The 14,866-nt window shown below is 47.2% G+C and overlaps 2 long non-coding RNA genes across 2 annotated transcripts; one reads left to right on the top strand and one right to left on the bottom strand.

Annotated features, from left to right (window-relative positions):
- Nucleotides 1-1,703: 1,703 nt before the first annotated feature.
- On the top strand, nucleotides 1,704-6,496 carry LOC114017324 (uncharacterized). The gene is made up of 3 exons (XR_003562310.2): nucleotides 1,704-3,511; nucleotides 4,160-4,279; nucleotides 4,638-6,496. It is a non-coding gene; the product is annotated as an uncharacterized LOC114017324 (long non-coding RNA).
- Nucleotides 6,497-6,621: 125 nt separating this feature from the next.
- LOC129735654 (uncharacterized) lies at nucleotides 6,622-11,682 on the bottom strand. The gene is made up of 2 exons (XR_008731448.1): nucleotides 9,364-11,682; nucleotides 6,622-9,288 (listed from the first exon to the last, which is right to left on the bottom strand). It is a non-coding gene; the product is annotated as an uncharacterized LOC129735654 (long non-coding RNA).
- Nucleotides 11,683-14,866: the final 3,184 nt, after the last annotated feature.

The raw sequence follows: 14,866 nt of genomic DNA, 5'->3' as shown, positions 1-14,866 counted from the left end.
TATTTATCTGCCAAGATGGGCCAGACAAGGAAGTCTCTAACCCCTTCCCAGAGGTCATCTATACTTGAGTGAGCTCTTTGAGGTTTATTTTTCCTTTATTTCTTTGTTTATTTTGGGAGGTTTTGCTGTGTTGGTTTGGTTTGGGTTTTTTTAAGCTGTTCTGTGTAATCTCTTCCGTCTATTTCTCAAGCTATAGTTGGACTTCTCAACTCCTGAAGGCTTAGTTTGCTGAAGTAGAAGAGAATGGGGTGCCAATTATCACAACTGGTTCTAATTAGGGCTCGTGTTTCATTCTTGGTAGTCCCCCAGGCAGAAACAGATCCTGACTTCCCATAGTTTACTCCTAGTGCTGCAAACACTGTTTCTGTTGGAAGGAAGTCCTGGAGGTGTTAAATCACCACCACCTGTTCCCCCCACCTCTGTGCATCCTTGGACCCATCACTGTTCCCATTTCTTTATGCAGAAGGTTTCTCAACACAAATAGGCTGGGGATGAACTCACGTGCCTGCAAAGGCAAATTCTGCTGCTGCCTTTCTAGTGGTGTGATTTCAAGGCAGTGAGGGGAGATGAAGAACTGGGCCCAGCAGTTCTGGCCTCTCTTCCTAGCCCAGGAACTTTACACAGTCTTTTTTTGTTGTTTTGTTTTTAATTAGTTTTGATTTTAATTAGTCTTCTCTTCCTTCTCCCCTTCTCCCCTGGGACTTACATGGCTATAGCCTCATGTCTCATCCAGCTCTCTGCTTCATCCCTGTGTCTTTCATGAGGGGTCACCAACCCCAACTTTGTAGCAATGGGTGTCATTTGAGCATGCAATAAGGTCTTGGCAACACTGGCAGAGAGTTGAGTGTCTTTGTAATTTGGCACATGGCCTGTGCTGCAACAGGCTGTGGTTCAGACAGGACTCCTTCCATGATGTCCTCTTTCATTGCTTTTAGTTATGTCTGATATAGTTCCACTTTCCCTACAGCCAGCTGGGCAGGCTTTGCAGTGTGGCCCCTTAAGCAAGCAACATGCCTGGACTGTGGCTGCACAACCCCTGGCTCCCTTGCTGGGCAACTAAGACCTTTCTCCTTTTCTTTTCCGCTCTCCTCTCTCCTTTTCTTTTCCGCTCTCCTCTCTCCTTTTCTTTTCCGCTCTCCTCTCTCCTTTTCTTTTCCGCTCTCCTCTCTCCTTTTCTTTTCCGCTCTCCTCTCTCCTTTTCTTTTCCGCTCTCCTCTCTCCTTTTCTTTTCCGCTCTCCTCTCTCCTTTTCTTTTCCGCTCTCCTCTCTCCTTTTCTTTTCCGCTCTCCTCTCTCCTCTTCTTTTCCGCTCTCCTCTCTCCTCTTCTTTTCCGCTCTCCTCTCTCCTCTTCTTTTCCGCTCTCCTCTCTCCTCTTCTTTTCCGCTCTCCTCTCTCCTCTTCTTTTCCGCTCTCCTCTCTCCTCTTCTTTTCCGCTCTCCTCTCTCCTCTTCTTTTCCGCTCTCCTCTCTCCTCTTCTTTTCCGCTCTCCTCTCTCCTCTTCTTTTCCGCTCTCCTCTCTCCTCTTCTTTTCCGCTCTCCTCTCTCCTCTTCTTTTCCGCTCTCCTCTCTCCTCTCTTCATTTTCATCTCCCTATTGTCACCTTTGAAAAAAGCTTCTATAAGGGGCTGTACTGGGTTGTTCTCATAATGCCTTCCTGTGTGCTGGGGCCTGGGGGGGGGGGGGGGGGGGGAGAGGAACCAAAACCCAAAAAGAACCCAAACCAGGAGATATAATTCCAAAAATAAAACAGAATAGCTCAGTCCAGTTTTTCCCCTTTGAAAGTCTAAGACAAGATGGTTTGTTATCCCTTAGCACTTTAATTTGGCATTGCTATTGCTAGTAATGGGCTGTGAGCTTTGCACCAAGTTTGAAAAACATCTGGATTGAGGCTTGTTAGGTTTGCTCTGACTGAGCTTGTTTTGACTTGCCTGAGGCTTTTTTTTTTTTAACTTGGCTGAGTGGTAAGAGCCATTTTTTTGATTGACCAAGTGGCTACAGATAATTTGTTTTACTTTTGTGTATCTTTGTATAGTGCAGCTGTCAGTTTATATAGACAGCAGTAACAAGCTTTTATTCTGTGTAGGATGAGTTATTTATGGCTCTGACCCAAGGACACAGTGTAGAGAAATGTAGGCTTGGTACAACAGCAAAGGTCTTGAGAAGTGGACATGTGGGATGTGCTGCAGAGGAGCGCAGGCATGGGGTGATGAGATGAGGTCTGGGCTGGAACTGGAGACCCCTTGGCTATAAACCACTCACTGAAGGAATGCAGACCTGGAGCCGGACTAGGCAGGTTTTAGGGGTAACAAACAGTACAAAAGTAGTACCCAACATAAGTAAAAAGCACTACATATAGTAAATTTAGACATCACACAGCTGCAGAACAATTAAAAAAGCATGTTTGAAAAAAAAGTTACTAATCATAATCGGAATGTCTCTGAGTGGATCCCGGGGAGAAGAAGAGGGAACCATCAACATGAACATCTTATTTTGCCTGGCTCAGGGCTCCAGATGCTGAGGACTCACTGTAGTGCCACCAGTGTGAAACACCCAAGAATGGGAAGGGTGAGCATAACACCAAGAAAAGGGGTAGAAGCCACTAAGTGTGTGCAATAATTTTAATAATATCATTCTACATAGGATTATTCTTTGTTTTCCTATAGTAGTTAAATCCAGACCAACAACCATTCTTGGATAAAAGCCTGTTAAGATTTCAAGTATAGTAATAATTTACATACACGTACATGATGTGCTTTCTCTTTGCCCATAAGATGAGATACTGAGGCTGTAGCAGTGGTGTGGCATCTTTCTCCTGGTCTTTCTCTGGTTCTTTTGTGCTCCCCTGATCTTGCTGGTGCCACTCTAAGCTTAGACTTGTGGTAACAGGGCTGGTAAAGCTGCACTTGTCCCAAGTCATGGGAAGGAAATCTACATAGTCCCAGGGGGAACAAGCTTTCCTAGTGCTAACCCAAGGCTCCAGGTTTGACTCTGATCGAGCAACGAAATGTGGGTTCTGGTCCTCAAAAAGTAGCTCCTCCTTGCTGGACCCAGCACATATATCCCCTTTTTTCTAGGAGCAGTGCACGGTGTGCAAATCCAAGAGCCTCCACCCCCCTTCTAGTGGCTTTGATTCCCCCTTGGCTGGTAACAGTTTCCTACCCACCTTTTATCTCCTGCTTGCTTTCAAAGAGGAACTACTGCTATTGGTAGCAGCTGCTTTCCTTCTGGCTTATTCTGAAATATTCAGTAATGTGCTCGGGCAAAGGCAGTGCACAAAACTTGGACAGCAGGTGTGGGCGCTGAGTTCCTGCAAGGCTCTGTAAGCAGGTGTCAGGCTTCTGGTCTGTGCGTGCTGTGCAATGAGTGGGCTGATGTCCTTGGTCACCCTCCCAGCTAGGACTCCACGGAGGGTTGGGAGCTGCTTCTCCTGAAGACTGTGCAGGCAGAGAAGAGCAAATGAAGATAAGGGCTCTCCTCATGGCGTGTCTGTCTGTCCTCTGCATGGACATTGGTGAGTTGCTCAGGATTGCTGCGAGGCTTGGGCTGGGATGGCATTTTTCAGGAGAAGCCACATCCATAACTTTTAAGTCCCGAGGCCTTTAAGAAGTCAGTAGATAGTGATAGATGAAGAGCTGGTCTGCACGGTCAGCTTTGCCTTTCCTTTGTGCTGTCACTGCTGCTAAAGGACTTGGGCTGCCCCCAGAGCAACCCAAAATCTGTCACCTTCCCCTGCTCTCATGATGCACTACCAGAAAGAGCCCTTTGGGTTTTTTCTGCAAACTCAATCGCATCTTGAGATCTGCAGGTCTTCACTTCTTGGATGGGGGTGCAATTAAGCTTTGAGCTAAAAATTGAGTGAATTCACTGCTCTCCTGGGCCTGTGACCATTTGCTAAATGCTGTGATGGTGTTGTTGAATATCAACACCTGCAGAAAGCCTCTGCTGTCCACTCACCTGGAAGGAGGGCTTTTCTACAGGGAAGTGTGTGTTTAGCAATTTTGGATATGTGATAGTAGAAAGGTAAAACTGTCTCAGCCAAACAGATCTACTATGTCTTATTCTATCTCCTGTGGCCTGTGTGAGGATGGGAACTGATCCAGCTGGGAAAGGGGTTTCTTGTTTTGACTTCATGCAAATAATTTCTGTTCCTCTCCTGCAGCCGACTTGCTGACATACTACACCTGCACCAACCAGAGCAGCAATGGTCGGTGCCTGATGACTTCCCTGTGTACCAAAAATGAGACAGCCTGCTTGACTATGGTTGATAAGATAGGTGCTGGTGAGTCCTACTGCCATGAACTGCCTGAGTTGTGACATCCCAAGCCTGCTGCCCAACGTTCCTGAGTGTCCCAGCCCAAGCCCTGCTCTTGGTGGGTCTGTGTCCTTCCCCCCTTTTTCTGCTCCAGCACACCTGGGTCTAAAACATTCCCCTTCCATGGGGCTTTGGGAGAATTTGGATAGCACTGGGTTACAGGTGAAGCTCAGTTATTTCTTTGCTTGAATGGTGAGGCAGAGTAGTTAAATGAACACTATAACCTGTATAGTCTTAGGCGATTTTGTGTGCTTCTTAGTAAAGTCAGGATTTACTCCTGGGAGAAAGATTCATGCGTTGGTTTTATTTGATTTCGTTTATCCAGGCACTCAGCAACAGAAGTTGACAGCAAAACCTGCATTTCAGCTTGCAGTATGTTTTGAGACCCTTAAAAATGCTGCAGTCAGGACAACAGCAATCACGAGGCATCTGGGGTGAGACCTCCCACAGCGCTGCTGGGAACTGCGATTCTGGTCAGTGTTAGCAGGCCTTTTCTCTGGACTGGACTGTGATGAAGTTCCTGTTGAATAACCCGTACAAGCCGCTTAACCCATCCTGGTTCCTGAGCACCTGCAGTCATTTTGTCCATCTGTCCCCAGGACATCTTCTGAACATCTGATGTTTAGCCATGGAAAGACCGGTCTGAAGCTAGCTTGAGCTTGATGGAGAAGAGATCCATCAGTTATTCTTTTATAGCTTTTCATGCAACAGTGCTTTGCAGCTACCATTAAAAAAAAAAAAAAAAGACATTTCCAAGATGCTTATTATTTATTCTCTTTTTTTTTTTTTATTGAGTGCTGGCTCACAGCAGGGATGGGGTTTTGCAAGCAGCAGGGTCAGGTTGTTCATGTAAGTACATGGGCAGTGAAACAAATGGAGGTGAGCGGGGGGAGGATACAATCCCGATCAGCACAGCCTGAGATCAGAGTGTGTCTCTTACTGTTTCAGCCAGGCAGGAACTTCTGAAGGCATATAGAAAAATGTCTGGAAAAATAATGGATTTGCATCTCCAATGGTATAGTTCTAGTATGCTGTCAAGATTCTGATCTTGACAAGGTCTGGGACAGCATGGGGAAGGCAGATAAGCAAATGAAACACCCTGTGTCAGTTCCTGGCTCTGGGGTCAGCTGGTGCCCATCTGCACAGCCTGGCGCTCTCTCTCCAAAGTAAAGAGGCTGAATCTGAAATACCAGTTGGAAAGTAGATCTGGAATTGTCAGGGATGGTCCTAGCTGGTCAGGCCAAAACCATGCTGAGGAGCATGCTAACAATTAAACAGTGCAGACAACTGTGGGACAGTCCTTGAAACTGTACATGGGCTCTCCATGTATTACTGGTATAGACACAGTTGCCTCCATGACTGCCCTTCTGCAATGTGGTTCCGGCCTCAGGGCAGCTGGAAGGGTGGTGACCTCCTCTGGAGCTTGTGACACCTGGACATGACTGCTGGATACCCCTATTAATGCCCCCAAGTACAGGTTATGGTCCTGAATGTAACTTAATCCAGACCCAGCTGGGATTTGGGCAATACAGGAGTCCCAGAGACACCATAAAATCAGGTAAACAGAGATTTGGGATGCCTCTGGGGCATCATTTCCCTGCCCGGCCTGAAAGAGTGGAAGTCAGCGGGCAATCTCAGAAGAATTTCAACACCTTGTTGTAACCTGGCCCTAGGCTGTCCATGCTGTGTTATTGAACCCGTGTATCTGCCCCACAGCGGGACTCCCATAATGAGTACCCAGGAATAGGGAGTGCATAGGAGGCTGGGTAGGAGCAGCCACAGGGTATGAGTCCTTCAGTACTTTGGGATGTAAGGGTTTAAGCCCATGTTAGTTTGCAGTAAACCCATGGGTGAGGTTAGGTCCGAACTGTCCTTGGCTTCCTTGGGAGTTAAGAACTGAAACATCTGTGAAGGTCTGAGGTGAGGACAGATCTATGTCAGGGGGAGGGTGGTGACAACCCACCTTCCTGTCCTGATTTTGAGGAGGTCACTACCAGGAAGGATACAAAGAATGAGCCCTGCCGGATCAAGAACAAGTAAATCCCCCAGGAGGAAGAGAAAGATGGAGAGAAAGAGCCAGAAGGAAAAATCACTGTTTGTCCACAGTCATCGGACTTCAAGGATGGGAAGAGCTGACGCTTGCCCTCACCCACTGTGTGCTCAACACACACAGCTGCCTCTTGTCCTCCCAGGGCAATGCATGCTTTAAACTGTTGTCTTCACTGCCAAAAACAAGTGGTACCATGCTGACCTGGCCTCTTCCTTCCCCACAACCCCACCCAAAATGAAGAATGGGGAACAAGACAGTGTTAGATTCTGCAATTGCTTCAATGGATTTTATTCAGGGCTGCAAAATCCCTGGTGGTGCAATAATACCATGTGCTGAGAAACAATTCTGTCCTGCAGCCCCTGGTGCACTAGCCACTGAGTGGGAAATGGCAGTACATACAGATTAAGATGATGCTGGGATAGATGGAAATATCTGGAACCCTTGTGAGATGCCACCTAAGAAGTGATGAGGCAGACATCTTTCTCTGACCACAGGGAAGGTGAATAGTTAAAATCTTCAGGGCAAATAAAAAGAAGAGATCCCATGAGACCACGCCATGGTGTATCTGTTCCTCCTTGTTACTGTGGTTCCATGTGTGGGCACTTGTCCCAAGGCCTTTTGTGAGAAGACCCTGGTATGAGGCTCCCAGAAGATGAGCAGATCCCTGGCTGACTTCATTTGTTGACTGCTGATCTCTGTTCTACAGCCAGGAAGACCCAATGGCCAGAACGTTTCGGAGGGCAGCCAAATAAAGCTGTGTTTACTAGCCAACTCCAACACAGTTGCATAGTGATGTGGCACAGCCAAGAGTAAATCAGGGACCAAGGTCTCATCCTGAAGGATGTGATTCACATGCCTGCAAGGGTCTGATCTCCAAGGCTGAACCCAAGCTAGGGGAATAAACAGTTCCTGGGAACATCTGTGGTCTGGCATGCAATCATCCACAACATTTAATTAATCATTTTAATTGTTTGTGTGTTCCCTGGCAAGTTTTTAAGATGGACCAAGCACCACTGTTGCATGCAATGTCTGGAAAAAAACCGAGGAGAAGCACAAAGGAAGGACTATTTGCAAGAGGCCTTGTTGATGTGCACCTCTTGGTCTCCATGCTGGAGATGGTCCTGGACATGTTTAATTTACTGTTATAGCTGTAACCTCATTTCTGCTGTGTGCTGCTGGGACACCTTTTTTTTTTTTTTCAGCTTTCTGCCCTGACCTAGCCAAGCACTACCTTCCATGCTGCAGTCATACTACTTCCATGTGTTGGCCACCCAGAGTGACAGCACCATCCTCAGTATCCCATGCGCCTCTGCAAAAATGCCAACTGTGGCAGTCCCACACATCACACATATACATCAGACATACCTGAGGCTAGAAAGGTAATGTCCCAGCTATCTGGCTCAATGGGCCGCTGACAATTCTCAAAATGCCAAACAGCCCATCGCGCACCTTTGTCCATCATCACGCTTGTCCAAACCACTCCTGCCAGCAGACGTGTGGTGGACCACTTCCTGTGGCCTTGCAGATCATCTTCCTGCTGTTAGTAAGGAACAGATTTGAACCCCTGGACCAGGTGACACTTCTTGAGTTCTGTGTCAGAGGGGAGATGTTCATGCCGTCCGTTCTTGGAAGTGGAGGAATAAACTGAGTCAGACACATTTCTTTGTTTTTTTAAAAAAAATAATAATCAAGAACACACCGTGTTTGTCACGCTGAAGAGTAACACAACTATTTTCCCCTCCCTCAAAAAACTAAATCTGGTTAAAGTAAACTACTTTATCAGTGCGGACCTTTGCCAGGGTGCTCCCGCCACTATGGGACACTGAGCCTTGGCTTCCCAGGCTCACTTCCAGACTCCCCTGAAGAGTCATCCCTGCGAGAGGACACCACGCAGTGAATCATGCTGGGCAATCCTTATTCCCTGGAATAGGTCTAGCTCTTTGGTTGCTACCTCGTGACATCTGGGAGGACTGACACACCTTCTCTGGCATCCACAGTGGCATGCAGTCCCTGAGTCTGGTAGATTTTCATCTGTTGGGCAAGCAATGTGGCTTGTCCTCTCCACACCCAGAAGGTGTACGTCCATCGCAGAGGAACGGTTAGGGCTCATGGGGTTATCAGGGCTGACTTCACCATCCTGTTGATCCTGCTTTACGGCAGCTGTATTGGCAGACCAGTGGTTTAACACCAGTGTCAGAAACCTCAAAAATATCTCTAAATCAACCAAAAAAAGCTTACCCCAATAATTCCCCATCTTTTTTTTTTTTTTTAAAGAAGATGCTATGCATTTTTGTGTCACATTGAACTTCCTCTGGCCATTGCCTTCACTGTGATGAGCACTAATTAGTCCCATCAGATGCTCTAAATGTCTCTGATGAGCATGACCACTGCTTCAGGGACTCTTGCTCATCTGACTGATCTCCTGCCCAGAAACTAACGGTGGCCCCATCATTTTAGCCCTCCCTCTGGCCACCTAATCTCTTTCTTCCACATGTTTTCTGAGCCTCTGCCTCTTCTCCTTCTGTATCTCCATCTTCTAAACCCCAGGCTGTGTAGCTACAACTGGGTCTCTGTTCTCTTTTGTGCAGACCAAGCCTTGCAGGGTGGAGAAGGAAGAGGTGAACAGACAGCTGATGGCCCAGGTGGCTTCATTCAAAGGTGCTGCTCCTGCTTCATCCTCTCTGCTCTTTGATGGCTTGCTAAGAGGTGACTCATGGAGATGCTGGCCGATATGCAGCATCAAACTTCCATGTAACTCTTTCCTTGGAAGCAGAAGTGGGACAGGCAGTCAAATGGAGGCCCCAGAAGGGCTGAAAATATCAGCTCCAGCTCCACCCAAATTGTAAGCATGCAGAGAAATCACAAAGGCTGAGGACATCACATCTGAGTGGTATCTAGCAGGACTCTCAGTCAGATGCTTTGTGTCCTAAGAGGGACAAAGATATTTTTACCCTTTGCTCAGATGTAGCAAAAGAAAGCTGTTGCAAAGCTGGAAACCAACCTCCAGTGCTCTGGCTTCTCCATTTGAACCACAAAGCCATTGCTCTCTTGCAGCAGCTGCTCTCCAAATCAGGATGCAGAACATTTAGGACTCTGTCAGTAACCAGCAGCTTTTATAGGCAAACAGGAAATTGTAAGACATTTCCTGTTTATATTGCCACCCATGAGTATACAGCTAGATCTGCCCTGACTCCAGATACTGGGGGTTCTCCACTTCTAACCTGGGAAGGCACTTGGCAGTAAACCCAGATGAAGCCATTAATTTATGCCATTTATTATCATTTTTTCTTTGAGTAACTGCCTTCACTGAACTATGTGGCCACAGATGTGATGATCAAATTGGAACTAAACAGTACAAACCCCCGGCTCAGACATCAGCAGCACTCCTAGCCTGACCATAGATAAATTAAAGTATTAAAAGCAATAAATGGAATGAATTGCCTTAGTGCTTTCACTCCCCTCCAGACCCATCAGACCAGCCTGAAGGCAATGGTGAGGTGAGAAAACAACCCACATGCATTCCTGCCCTCTCAAATAATACATGATCCCTGCCCACTCTTTCCAAATTGTTGGCTTCATCATCACTCAGTCCAAACGCGGGGAAGATATATATCCTGTCCCCAGGTGAGGGTGCTTTTCCTGGGCTGCAGAGACGACTGAGAGAAGATGAAGGCCGCCCTCCTTGCTGTGCTGGTTTTGATCCTATGTGCAGATCAAGGTGAGGTGTCACGGTTCACTACTAGACAAAGAATAGTTGTGTGTTTGGAAGTCAGGGAGGTCTCATAGCCAGGGAAAAGAAATAATGGGAGAAAGTACTTTAGCTCTGACAGTGGTGCAGCTGAAGGACACACTGCTCCTCTTCAGGTTTCTTATCTGTAGCCTGGATGTATGAAAGGTTTATTTTCTGCAGGGAAATTTCCTGATAGATGCAGGTACTACTGGAATTTTATGAAAGTGAGACCAAAAAAAGGGGGCATTTGCCACTGTTCTGCCTTTGTTAAGAGACTTCCCAGTGATTTTGTCCGTTGAGATGATGCAAGACTGTGGTTATTTCTAAATCTTGATGAAGAATTGCTTCAGCATATGATAGCACAATACAACAGCAATTCTGTGCACCTGGTTCCTACTGCAGTCAGTGATGCCGGTTTTAGCAGCAGCATGGGACAGGGCCAGACCTACAACATCTGGCCTTGTGCAGCTGCCTGCTGAATGCCCCTGATTTCTGCCCATCTCAGAGACCCACCAAACTTGCTGATTTCAGAGATTTTGGGACAAAGTTGGGGAACTGGGGAGAAGTTGGGTTGTGGACTAAATGGGTTAAACAGTCTTATGCTGGGGTATTGAGTGGATAGGTATATTTGTGTATTATTTGCATTATAGATTATGTGTTTTATTTCACAGAGATACTGAAAATGAAGTCAGAGCCCCCTCAAAAGATATGATCTTGTAGCCTCTACAGACAAGACAATTAAGCAACCAGAGAGAATAAATATTATCCTCATTTAGTAAAAAGGAACAGGGTTTGCCAGTGCTTTGAAATTTGCCACGTTGTCTGGGGAAGAAAAATAATTTATTGGAATAGTTATTTCTGTCTCATTGTGGCCTAAGAATACCTTTCTGCTATTTAGCTTTGTTCTCTTACCAGAATAGCGATTCTGACAGATTTCCAAGTGTCAACAAGGCCCCAGGGACAGAAAGATTGTCTTCAGTGCCAGAACGAAGACTGCCCTAATCCATGTTAGATGACCTAGGCAGTCAAGATGAAGTGTTAGACTGCATGTGTCTTAGGACTGAATTCACACAGCAAAAAGCCCTTCTCCTCACCTTTTTTTTTTTTAACCCAAGTAATGGATATATGTTTGAGGGTGTTGAAGTCCCACACAAAGACACAGGTGTGAGAGACTGGCGACTTTAGGCTGTGAGGTCCCAATTAACCGTATTTGACTGCTAGTGCTTATTGCCCAATAAGGCTATAGCCTAATAGTCTCCAGCAACTAGAAAGGATGACCCCAAGCCTTGGGACATCCTTGTAGACTCCTGCAGCAGACCCTGACCTTCCCTGCTCCCTGCGTCACATCAAACTCAGTACCCTTGGCCCATTGTGCTATTATTTAAAGGGCAGGGCAGGAAGGGAAGACTTGCACTGTTGGTGCATGTGTTGGGTCTAAATGTGCAAGTGTGTGGACTCCAGAGTGGGTTGGGTCTGAGTCTTGCAGCTCCATCACTTTCAGCAAACCTGCACTTCGTACATTTGAGAGTCAAGAGGAAGAAGGCAGTGGTTTTTGCTGCCAGTACTAGTGGCATTTTGTTCCCATCTTCCATATTTTGTGTCTCCTCCTGCAGCAAATGCCCTGTATTGCTACACCTGCAACTGGGAACAAAGCAACTGGAGCTGCCTGAAGGCCAAGAAGTGCTCGGACAAGGATGAATACTGTGTGACCAATGTTGCCTCTGTAGGAATTGGTATGTACTGGCTGTATTTCCTCTGGTTAGGACTCAGGAATGGGATGTGGGATTTTGACTGAATTTGGTATGGTTGCCCTTTGTTGATGGATGGGCTGAGGAGTCATGGGGAAGCACATGTGGGAGGTGGAGCCTTTGCTAGCCCAGCCTGGCAATGCTAAAATTTGCAGTTTGAAATCCTCCTCCCCGTCACACATTGAGATTGTCCTCTTTAGCCTTTGTTTTATGCCTGCATGGAAAGGCAGGGGACACTGAAAGAAGAGGTAGGATAAAGAGAGAATCTTTCAGAGGAAAAATAAATAAATTTGAGCCTTGATTAGATACGGAGATGAAAAGAAGCAGGTAGCCAGCGTGGATGAGAAGGTCTAGAGAGATACAGAGGGGAGTAAAATTATTTCCTCCAAGCAGAGAAACCTGGAAGTGTGCTTTCAATCCAGGCATGAACATTGTCTCATGGATGCCATTGTACACCTTAAAAAGCCTTGACATGAGGGTCCATGCTGGGAGGTGCCAGATACCCAGCAGGGATATTGAATGCCTTGTGTAGCTGGTCACCAGAAATTGTTGGGCTGTGGTGGGTTGGGTCTCATTTACCATGCTGGTCCCTGGGGCTGTGGGGGACAGTGGGACTCATTAACCCATCCCCCTCCTGTACGAGATTGGGGAGCTCTCAACAAACTCCCATTGTTAATGCTGCTCTCTCCCTTCTTTGGGCAAGGCTTTTTGTCTTTGTGGAAGAGGATCACCAAGAAGTGCTCTGAGACCTGCCCACACCACAACTTCAGCCTGGGCCTGGCTTCCTACACCTCATATTGCTGTCAAACCTTCTTATGCAACCTGAGTGCGTGCCCAGGACCCAGACTAGCTCGGCCGTGAGGTGGCAGAGAGTCCTAGCCAGTGTCCTTCTTTACCTGCTCAGCAGTGGTGGGAGAAAGGGGCTCCTGAAGGCCTGAAGAGCATAGTCAGAATCACGGAGGAGGGTATGGACATCGAACATGCTGCACAGTAGATAAAGTATTATGCTCATCATTTCCTGCCCTGTGTTGCTTCTGTAACTTCTCACTTGCTTCTTGCGCCCCAGCTCTGTCGCCCCAGCAGCTTGATGGTGAAGTGTCTGTTCTGTGTCCTACAGCCTGGGGGAGAGAGATGCTGCTTCTGCTTCTCCTGCAAATCTCTACAGGGGTTCCTCCTGCAATCTTACCTTATCTCGGGTGCAGCTGGGAGCTACACAGTGGCAGCTTGCAGACTCAGGGAGGTGGGTGGGCAAAAATAACAACCCCTCTGCACCAATTCAGAAGTGAAACCATACGAACTCATAGGGTTGCTGCTGGGGCAGGGGAAAAGGCAGTTCTGTGTATAAAAGCCTGCGACGGGTGCTAACTGCAACTCTCCTCCCTTGCACTACTCACCCCCTTCGTCCAGCCTCTCCCAGCCCCCAGCTAGGAACGATGACATCCCCCTGTGCCCCATTAACAGTCAGACACATCAGCCACATACCTCTTCCTGTTGGCTCTGCATCAAAACAATGCTTATTTGAACAGCCTGCACATCTGTGCACATCTGCTTATCTTTGCCTCCACCTCCACTTCTAGCAGCTGTCCTCAGTCATCCCTTTCTTCTCGTTGGCTTGCTTGCTTGTGGCTGTTGTTTGAGCCAAGCGATCTTACCCAGGGCTAGCGCTGCCCTGGACCTACCACTTGGCATTGTGTCTTCCAGCAAGCCATTCATTTACCTGTCCCTCTAACACCCCCCAAAGCAACCGCAGGGTAATGAAAAGTATTTGTAGCATTTGGGTCAAGTTGCTGAGGAACGATGGAGGGGTTTGTAAGAGACGAATACAGATTTCAGAGAGGCCAAACATTTCATGTAGCACTTTCCAGAGGCTGCAGAGAAATGAAGGTCAAAGGAAGCTGAAAAAATGAACAATGATGAGAGGTTAGAGATTTTGCGTTACCAGAGATGCTGCTGGATGCCTCTCCCTTCTCCCAAGCAACACTTTGTGGAGGAGTTTTGCCCTGGCAATAGCATGGAAATGCTTAAACTCGGGTCAGCCTGGGCTCCCAATTCTGCAAAACATTGCTCAGCCAAGGGATGATGCTCTGTGCTCTGCTTTGAACCCAGCCCTGGTAAACAAGGGGGACAAAAGGGGCTTTGAGCTGTGCTGAGCGTGTCTGCCTTGGGCTGGTGCCCATGGCTGCTCTGGATGAATGCCTTCATCTGAAGTGCTGCATAACGGGAGTCTTCAGAGATGTGTGCTCTCTTTTATTAATCGACTTCTACTCTCCTCTACCCCCTCCTTCTCACAGTTACGCCATGCTGCGAGGGCAGCCCTCCATGCTGAAGGAGCCATGCTGGGTGATGCACCTCCCTGTATCCCTTCATTAGACCTCTTTCATACCCGATTTAGGAATTTGCATTTTTCGCCCTGAAGCAATCCAAGCCCCCTCCTGTCCCTCAGCCTGAATGCTCAAAAGCTCTAATTTACTCCTCACACAATATTTTCTAATAAAAAAAGGGACTTGCGTGGTTTTTCTGCTGTGTGCCAGAATTATTCAGCTCTCTGAAAGCACTGAGGAATCCCAGTTGGACAGACTCTAATAATTAATATTTCATTGTGTTGGATTTACACGTCCTGCAGTAGCGAAGACAGAGTCCCCCACAGCCTGCAGGAAAACAGAGTCAGGGGGTTTTTTTGCTGCTTTAAAGCAAAACTGGCAGATTTTTTGCTTGTTTTGGTCTGCCTTTGCTGCAGAAAAACATTCTTGTATCCCATGGCTAATATAAAGGGAAATAAATAATCTCGGGCATAGCTGAAGAGCAAAGGGTTATTTCCCTTACTGAAAGGGCACTGCAGCTCAAGGGCATCGAAATCTGCCCTCTTCCCATGGGGCAAAGCTACTGTGGTGGCAATTAATCCTCTCCAATACATCTGAGATGTATGGGGAGGAAGAAGAGGGTGTGATTCCTAACTATTAATTTTGACCAGGAGTTAGAGCCAATCAGGACCACAGAGAGACGGCAGTCATTAACACACGTATGGG

This window comes from Falco cherrug, chromosome 3 (assembly GCF_023634085.1).
Source record: "Falco cherrug isolate bFalChe1 chromosome 3, bFalChe1.pri, whole genome shotgun sequence".
Classification (NCBI taxonomy): domain Eukaryota; kingdom Metazoa; phylum Chordata; class Aves; order Falconiformes; family Falconidae; genus Falco; species Falco cherrug.
The sequence above is the reverse complement of the archived record's forward strand: the minus strand, read 5'-3'. Positions and strand labels throughout refer to the sequence as shown.